The sequence below is a fragment of the Heliangelus exortis genome, chromosome 2 (assembly GCF_036169615.1).
Source record: "Heliangelus exortis chromosome 2, bHelExo1.hap1, whole genome shotgun sequence".
In the NCBI taxonomy this organism is placed as follows: Eukaryota; Metazoa; Chordata; class Aves; order Apodiformes; family Trochilidae; genus Heliangelus; species Heliangelus exortis.
In genome coordinates, this window is record NC_092423.1 from 147,776,751 (window position 1) to 147,784,472 (window position 7,722).

The 7,722-nt window shown below is 38.5% G+C and overlaps 1 long non-coding RNA gene across 1 annotated transcript; it reads left to right on the top strand.

Moving 5' to 3' along the window:
* Positions 1–5,911: 5,911 nt before the first annotated feature.
* On the top strand, positions 5,912–6,511 carry LOC139793793 (uncharacterized). Its single transcript, XR_011724806.1, has 2 exons — positions 5,912–6,195; positions 6,293–6,511. It is a non-coding gene; the product is annotated as an uncharacterized lncRNA (long non-coding RNA).
* Positions 6,512–7,722: the final 1,211 nt, after the last annotated feature.

Consider the following 7,722-nt stretch of genomic DNA (forward strand, 5'->3'; position numbering starts at 1 on the left):
ACAGAAATAGGCAGAGAAAATTGTATATTAGCAAGACAACCTGGGCTTCACCTGGAAAAAGTAACTGTTGGAAAAAATCCATTCAGATCAGCAGCAGTTTCTTCTAGTCCTGTCTGTCTAGTCACATCCTTATTATGTGCATGACAATAGCCAAAAATATTCCCATGAGAATTTCATACCTCCCTGCCTAAAAACTCATATTTTTGTCAAAACTGCCCAGATTCTCTTCCAAAACCCATTCTGTTCCCTTGAAGTTTAGTCCTTAGTCACTTTTGAAAGGAAAATTAAGCCATTTCAGCCACGTGGACCTTTTATTGCAGACTGAAGCTGTTAGGAAAAGCTCTCATTTTTACACAAGGGACACTTCTGTCTAAATACAAACCACGAATCTATATTCAAACCTCTCATTCTTGCCCTTTCATTTACATTGTTATATCAAAACCACTTCTGCAGCAAACAGTAAAACCTGTATTTCTTTATTTCCATTAGATTGTCCCCATTTTGTGATTTAAGGTAGTTTTGCCTTACCCCAGGAGCAAGTATTTAAAGCCAGATCGAAAATAATTTATTTGAAGCATATATATTCTCACAAATAGAGAATATAATCCACCTGGGGAAAAAATTTTATTGATAGCTTAATTTAGTAGCACTCTTGCAAACATCTCCTTCCTTTACAGATGCTCTTTCATAAAGTCTCCAGGTCATATGTTCAAGATTTTAGATAAGTAAATAAACAAACCAGGAATCTTCATCTCTTCAGGCACTTCTTATTTTGCTTTTCCACCTTTGCCCTTTGCTTGGCCACGAATGTGACTGCTGAAAGAGGCTTATTAAAGTGCTTTATTTTCTTCACTGTAGTAAGGTTATTTTAAAAAAAAAAAAAATTTCACACAATGTCATGTTCAAAGTTACCATATTTCCTTCCTCTTTGGATGCTGATTTGTGAGGAGAGACAAAAAGGAAAATGATACAAGTCTTTGTGGGGAAAAAATAATAATAATGAAAAAAGACTGTGATCCTGGCAACAATTTGGTAAATCTGAATTCAATGTAAAAATTCTACATATTGCCTGTGGGAAGCATCATGTTGAATTTTAGCTGCTTGGCAGAATTAAAACCCAGGTTACCTGCTCTCTATGGTTATTTTAACCAAAGATAAGATTATTTTTTTCCTCCTGATAGCATTCGTGAGCTAAGAAAAATCACCTGTGGCATGACAAAATAGATGAGAGCAAATAACAGAGCTTTGCCAGCTCCTCTCCAGGGTCTAATAATTTTTTTCTACAATCATCTTGTACTTTTGGTACATTTATTTTCTCCCCAAGATTTCTCTCCCCTCTTTCACTGCTGATTTCCATGAAATATTGCAGAGCCTGGAAACCTCTCTCTTCTCCTCAGACTGCATCCTCTGCATCCCCAAAGGTTTAATACAACTTGAGATGGACTGTCCCCAACCCTCAGAGTACTGACAAAATGTGACATGAGCCATTTGAGACCTGGCTAAGATCTAGGACTAGAGGAGTCAATATATTATTATAAAATGGACTCGAGCTCTGATGATGTTACAGCTCTGATGTAAAACCTGGGAGAGAATAATAGATAATGAGGAATGAAGCTGAGCTGCAAAACTCCTGATGGCCCCAGGATCAAAACAGGAGTGAAACTGTGCTGAGAAATTCAGCTCCCTATTTAAGAAAAAAAAACCAACCAAACAAAAAAACAACCCAAAAACCAAAAAACAAAAGAACCAAAAAAACAAAAACAAAAAAAAAAAAACCCACAAAAAACCCCAAACACGGATGTCCACTCACAAGAGTTTATTTTTCTTTTCCCCAGGTGATGCTAAGGTGTTTAATCAGAGTAAGCTGCTCCTTATTACCTTGAATGCTGTAAAGATTATCACATAAAATGAATTTTTTAGTAAACATGAGGGCAATTAATCTCCTTGCTCTGAGACATTATGGCTTAAGGTGACATAATGCAAAACAAGATTAATCTATTTTTTGTTGTTTTGTTTTGGTTTTGCCTGGTGTGTGACAGGGTACCACATGCTAGAGCATCCTCTGAATTCTGATTCATCAAGTTGGCAATAATTCACTGATGTTGTTAACCAGTGGGGTTTCTTTTTCAGTTTGCATGATGGGGCTGACAGCTCTGGGCAAGGGACCTGCTATGAACACCAACTGAATGATTGCAAAAGCTCTCCAGAGCCCTCTGGATCTGAGAGCAGAGAAAGACAGAGAGGGAATGATAGGAAGGGAAATAAATGGCAACAAGAGTGTGGATTCCTCAAACCACATGGCTGGAGTCAATGATCTTGGACATCTTTTCCCACCAAGGTAATTATGGGATTCTGTTACATGTGCAGGTGAGGTCTGCAATGTCAAGAATGATTCCAGTGATTTTTTCTTTTTTTGATATGCTTTGTTGTGTACTAGAATGACAAATTTGTAAGATGCATAAGTATAGGTAGTTATGTATGCATATGTACATGCATTACTTATTCACATTAAAAAATTATCACACATATTTCCGCCTGGGCATCATCTGGACAGGTTTGTGTGATGGAGAGGATCAATTCTTGACCCTCTAGTTTCATTTTCACAGGTTGTCCCTTGAGCCATCATGCAATGGTAAATGGGTGATGCTTGAGAAAGGGCATCAGGACCTGACAGAAAGACACCTGAGGTATTCCCAAAGATCAGAACTTCCTCCACAAACCAAGATTCCAGTCTTCTCTGCGTTGTCCAGCTTGGTGACACAAAATTATTCTGAGCCACAGCCAGGGAAAAATTCAATAATTCCATGCAGATGTTACTTTCCATCTCAGATTTGTACCTGCTACAGTTGTGGCCCTCGTTGTGGGAGAATATTTTCTTTTCTCTGGGATTTCAAGGGAGTTTTCATATTCTTCAAAACTCTCACTTTTTCTGAAACTAAAAAAAACATGAAAAAATATAGCTTGTCAGCATATTACATGTTTTTCTTCTCCAGCTAAACAATAGCTTCTCATCCCTGCCTATTCTCCACCTCTACCTACAAGTCTATTCTCAGCTCCTCAGTCTATTATGATTCTAGGACTGCAACTTTCTTTTTTTTTTTTTTTTTTTTTTTTTTCATGTTTGCACAGCATTTTCCACAAAGACTTTGTCCCAGGGTAAGGAATCTGAGTTGCTGTAAATAACTGCTGCTGTTAATTTTACCTGCAGTACAAGGGATACAAAAGGATTTGGCTCAAGGCATTTATTGGTTTTGAAGTTTTCTTATGGTACAGTTTTTCACTTCTTCTCCATAGCTGACATGTATTGGTGAACTCCAAATATTCCAAATAAATGAATTAGAATTACACTGGAGCTGCTGTTTTCTAGCTCTGGTCTTGCCAGCTGATAGAGGAGCTGTGTGAATTTTCTGAGGTGTTGATTTGTTATTGGAGATAATGGGGAAACTTTTTTCCCTTTCAGCAACTGTTGGTGAAATAATTTTCTAATTTAACCGGGTCTGGTATATGAAAATAAAAAATAAAATCAGGGCACGTGGCATCAAATAATAGATTTTGAGATATAGCTTGTTTCAAAATGTGTTATGTTGTTTTCAAGCACCTGCAGGCAAACAATTTCTCTTTTTTTGTACATTTAACTATGGGACATTTTTCCCTATGTATCTCAAGTGCTGGAGCATGTCCAGAGAACAGCAACAAAGCTGGGAAAGGGTCTAGAGCACATGTCAGGAGTGACTGGAGTTGTTTAGTCTGGAGAAAAGAAAGCTGAAGGGAAACTTTCTCACTCTCTACAACTACCTGAAAGGAGATTGTAGTGAGGTAGGTGTTGATCTCCCAAGTTACAAGTGACAGAACTAGAGAAAATGGTCTCAGGTTGTTTCAGGGGATATTTAGATTGTATATTAGGAAAAATTTCTTTACTGAAAGGGTTGTCAGGCACTGGGAATGGGCTGCTCAGGGAGCGTTGGAGTCACCATCCCTCCAGGTATTTAAAAGCCATGTAAAGGGGGTGCTGAGGGACATGGTTACTGGTGGACTTGGCAGTGCTGGGTTAACAGTTGGACTTAATGATCTTAAAGGTCTTTACCAACAAAAAATATTCCATGATTCTAGGATATAGCCCCAAAAAGTGCACTTATCAGCCCTCCATGAGAAGCAGGTCTCTCCAAAGAGTGCTGTAGTACCTCTGGGTAGCTTCTGCTCAGTTGAGAGTTCCACTTCTCCCCTTCTACAATGGACAGACAACTTTTCCTGCAAGGCATCACCTTTGCTCAACTTTCTACTCAAAACTCGTTTTTGATAAAGAAAAAATTCTTTCCTATATGGGTGGTGAGAAACTGGACCAGCTTGCTCAGAGATGGTGTGGATGCCCCATCCCTGGAAGTGTTGAAGGCCAGGTTGGATGGGGCTTGGAGCAACCTGGGCTGGTGGGAGGTGTCCCTGCCCATGCAAGGGAGTTGGAACTGGATGATCTTTAAGGTCCTTTCCAACCCAAACCATTCTATGATTCTATGATTTTAGCCAGGTTTATGTCTTTGAAAATCTTTCTGCTGATCTGCCTAAAATCATGTCTTGGGATATCCCTGCCTTCAGACTGTAATTCTGGAGAGGGAGAAAGCATGAGAGAAGGATTTGGCCCCAGAGACTTAGGCAGATCTTCAATCTCCTTTTCTTCTACTTTGCTGCTTTTGCTTGCTGATTAAGATGAGCTGCAGGTTACCTGGTCAGAGAAGACTCAAAAGCACTAAGCCCACCCAGTTCCTGGCAGAAAGATTCAAATTTCCACAACCAACCTTCAAACATAAGCATCCAGACCCTAAATAAATGGGGCTTTGGCAATGGAATCATTATATTATTTAAGGCATTTTTAACAACAAAGATCTTTCTCCTTCGTGTTTTTCTCAGTTTTTTGGTTTTGGATTTTTTTTATTGAAACAAATCAGAAGAATCTTAAAGATATAAGTATTGCAAGTTCTGAAATTCTAGTAATTTTTTTTAAAAAAAAACATGATGAAATTGCAAAAAGGGTTACTCAGAGGATGAGGTTTCAATTTGTTTTACTTTTTAGGTAGAGAATGCCAGACTGTTTCCTTTACCAGGGATTTCTTTTTGTGAGATGACTACTTAGCTCTTAGGTTAGACATCAGGTATCAGCCTGTTTCTGTTTGATTTTCAAGGCAAAAAAAAACGTGCAGCTTTTCAGCCCTTTGCATCAGACTTAAAATCAGACTCAGCAGTGAAAGAGAGATGTTGAGAAAGCTGGGAAAAGATGCTGCACCAGTAGTTGCAACATTAACCAGTGAAATATTAGCAAATTTATTGGGTTTCTTCTATTAAAAAAAAAAATGAAAGGAAGTTCATTATGCTGTGTAATCCTGCTTAAATATTCATCATGTTGTTAATGAACCACATTCATTTTTAAAATGTTCAACCTGAGACGCCGCCTAAGATGATTTGATAATAATACAATTTCTCTGTAACCATAAAAGGGACAAGAACTGCAAAAATAATTGTATCTCTAAACATCCAAACCAGTTTTCTCCTGACTAATGAGCAGCTGTTTTTTATTAGTGGCACCATTTTATCTCTAGCCTATCAACCCACCCAGCTGGGCAGATTAGGAACAGCTCAGGGCACCGGAGGGTGGGGGGAACGTATGGTTCCTAAATTGCAGAAAAAAATGAGAATAAGGCATTGCAGCTTTTGGAAAAAATGGCTTGGGTGCTGCTTTCTCCCAGAATGTTATTCATCCTGGTGTAATATCTGGAGATGTGGGGAAGAGATATTACTGCTGTGGAACTGCAGAAAAGAGAGTTCCTGCCTTGCAGAGCTCGCACTCCAAAGAGGAGAAATTGAGTAGCAGGGAGCTGGAACCCCCTGCCCAAGGTTATGCAGCAAGGAGAAGCAGCAGCTAAATCAGAAATGTTTGCATCTGCCTTTACCAAGGTTCTAACCTATCCATCACTCTGTATTAACCAACAATTCAGGTAAAATAAGACTAATGGGGGAGTTTGGGTTTTGAACAGTAAAATGGAACAGAGGCTGCTCCTTAATATTTCTTTGTCATTTTGCAACTTTCCAGGGAGTTGCAGCTGAAGCCCAAGCTGTACCAAGCAAATAGGATTTTTTGAATTTCTCATAGTCTAATTTGGCTCCTGTCTTGCAAAATATAGAAAAAAAGCCCTAGGCTAACTGGAGGTGAGGAAAAAATAATTTTGAAAAACATATGTTAGGAGAACTTACAGTCTTATTTGTTTTGTTTATATTTTGTTGTTTTCTCCTCTGCCTCTCTTAGGAACTGTAACTGTGCAGGATATTCCAGTGAATTCCATGAGGGATATTGTGTCCATTGGTAGAGTCATCTGGAAAGCAGGATGTGGAGCTGAAACGTCCTCCAGTGTAAATCAGTTAAAAAAACTCAGTGTTTTTTCCACAGTGGTCCACAGAATAAAAATACCAGGTGAAATACAGTCTTGAAAACATAAAATAAAAATAGTTATAATAACAATAACAACACACTTCCATGAACAAACTCTGTCTGGTACTTCTGCAGCATATATTCCAATGGCAGAAAAGCAAGAACTGGCAAGAATTTAGATTTTCATAAAGAAATTGTCTTCAAATTTTGCAGTAATTCCAGCAGGAAAGATTCAGGGGTAGATTTCATTGTATGTACTGCATTAGGAAGGATCATAGAAACTGTTTTATGGTTAAAACTTCTGAAATCCTGCTATTTACATAGTTTCATGTAGTTGATTTTGGCAGTAGCAGAGTTAAGTTGCAATAACACTAAAAGTATGATAATAGTAAGTGCTGATTTATGTTTGATTTCTGTAACTAATAGGAACTACAACCAGGTGTGTTAACAACTGGCTAAGTGATGCTTAGAAAATATGTTGAATAAATCAAAGAAGGTAGAAAAATTGCTCTCTGATGTTGGCCTCAGATGTTGTCACTGGATATCACAATGTCCTGCTTTTAGCAGGATGTTTGACAAACTGTAAAACTGTTTAATGTTTTAACTATAAAAGGTACCTTTTTTGAGGTATAAACTGATGATTTTCTGTAATGAGTGCTGCATGACTGGCAGCAGTATTGTAACTTCCTTACAAGTCTTTTTCATATCAACTAAATCTGACATGAACCCCCCCAAACTGTCTGTTTTAAGAAGGAAAAACATATTTAGTGCCCTTTAAATATAACAATCCCACCCCAGCCCTAGTGTGGGACCACATCCATGAGGAACACTTCCAGATGCCTCTTCACCTACATATGCCTCAGTTTCCCTGTTTGTAAAGTAGCAAAAATATATAAATGTGCTATCTAGAGCTGTTGTGTTTGGAAAGGCTCTGTACTCCCAAATCTTTAAGAAAATTGTTGCCACCTTCAAAAAAGAAACAATAAAACCTCAAGCTCTGCAGTATGGGGGATTATAGCTCCCACATGTGCTCTGCTTGGGAATCTTGTTTGGAAATTCAGAAAGTATTGGCTCAAAGTGACAAGACCTGCTGTGTGGAAGGGTTTTGTCTTTGTTAAACTACATCACCTGTCTGAAAACACTGATTCAGGGAGGCTCCCACATCAGCTCAAGGAATGTCTGACACCACACACAACCTGCAGAAGAATTGGGCTCCTTTCCCTGGAAATGGATGGGCAGCAGAAAATATCCCATCACTCCTGAGACTTCCAAGCTGCAGATGTAAGAGCAGAAAAATCTCCCCAGCT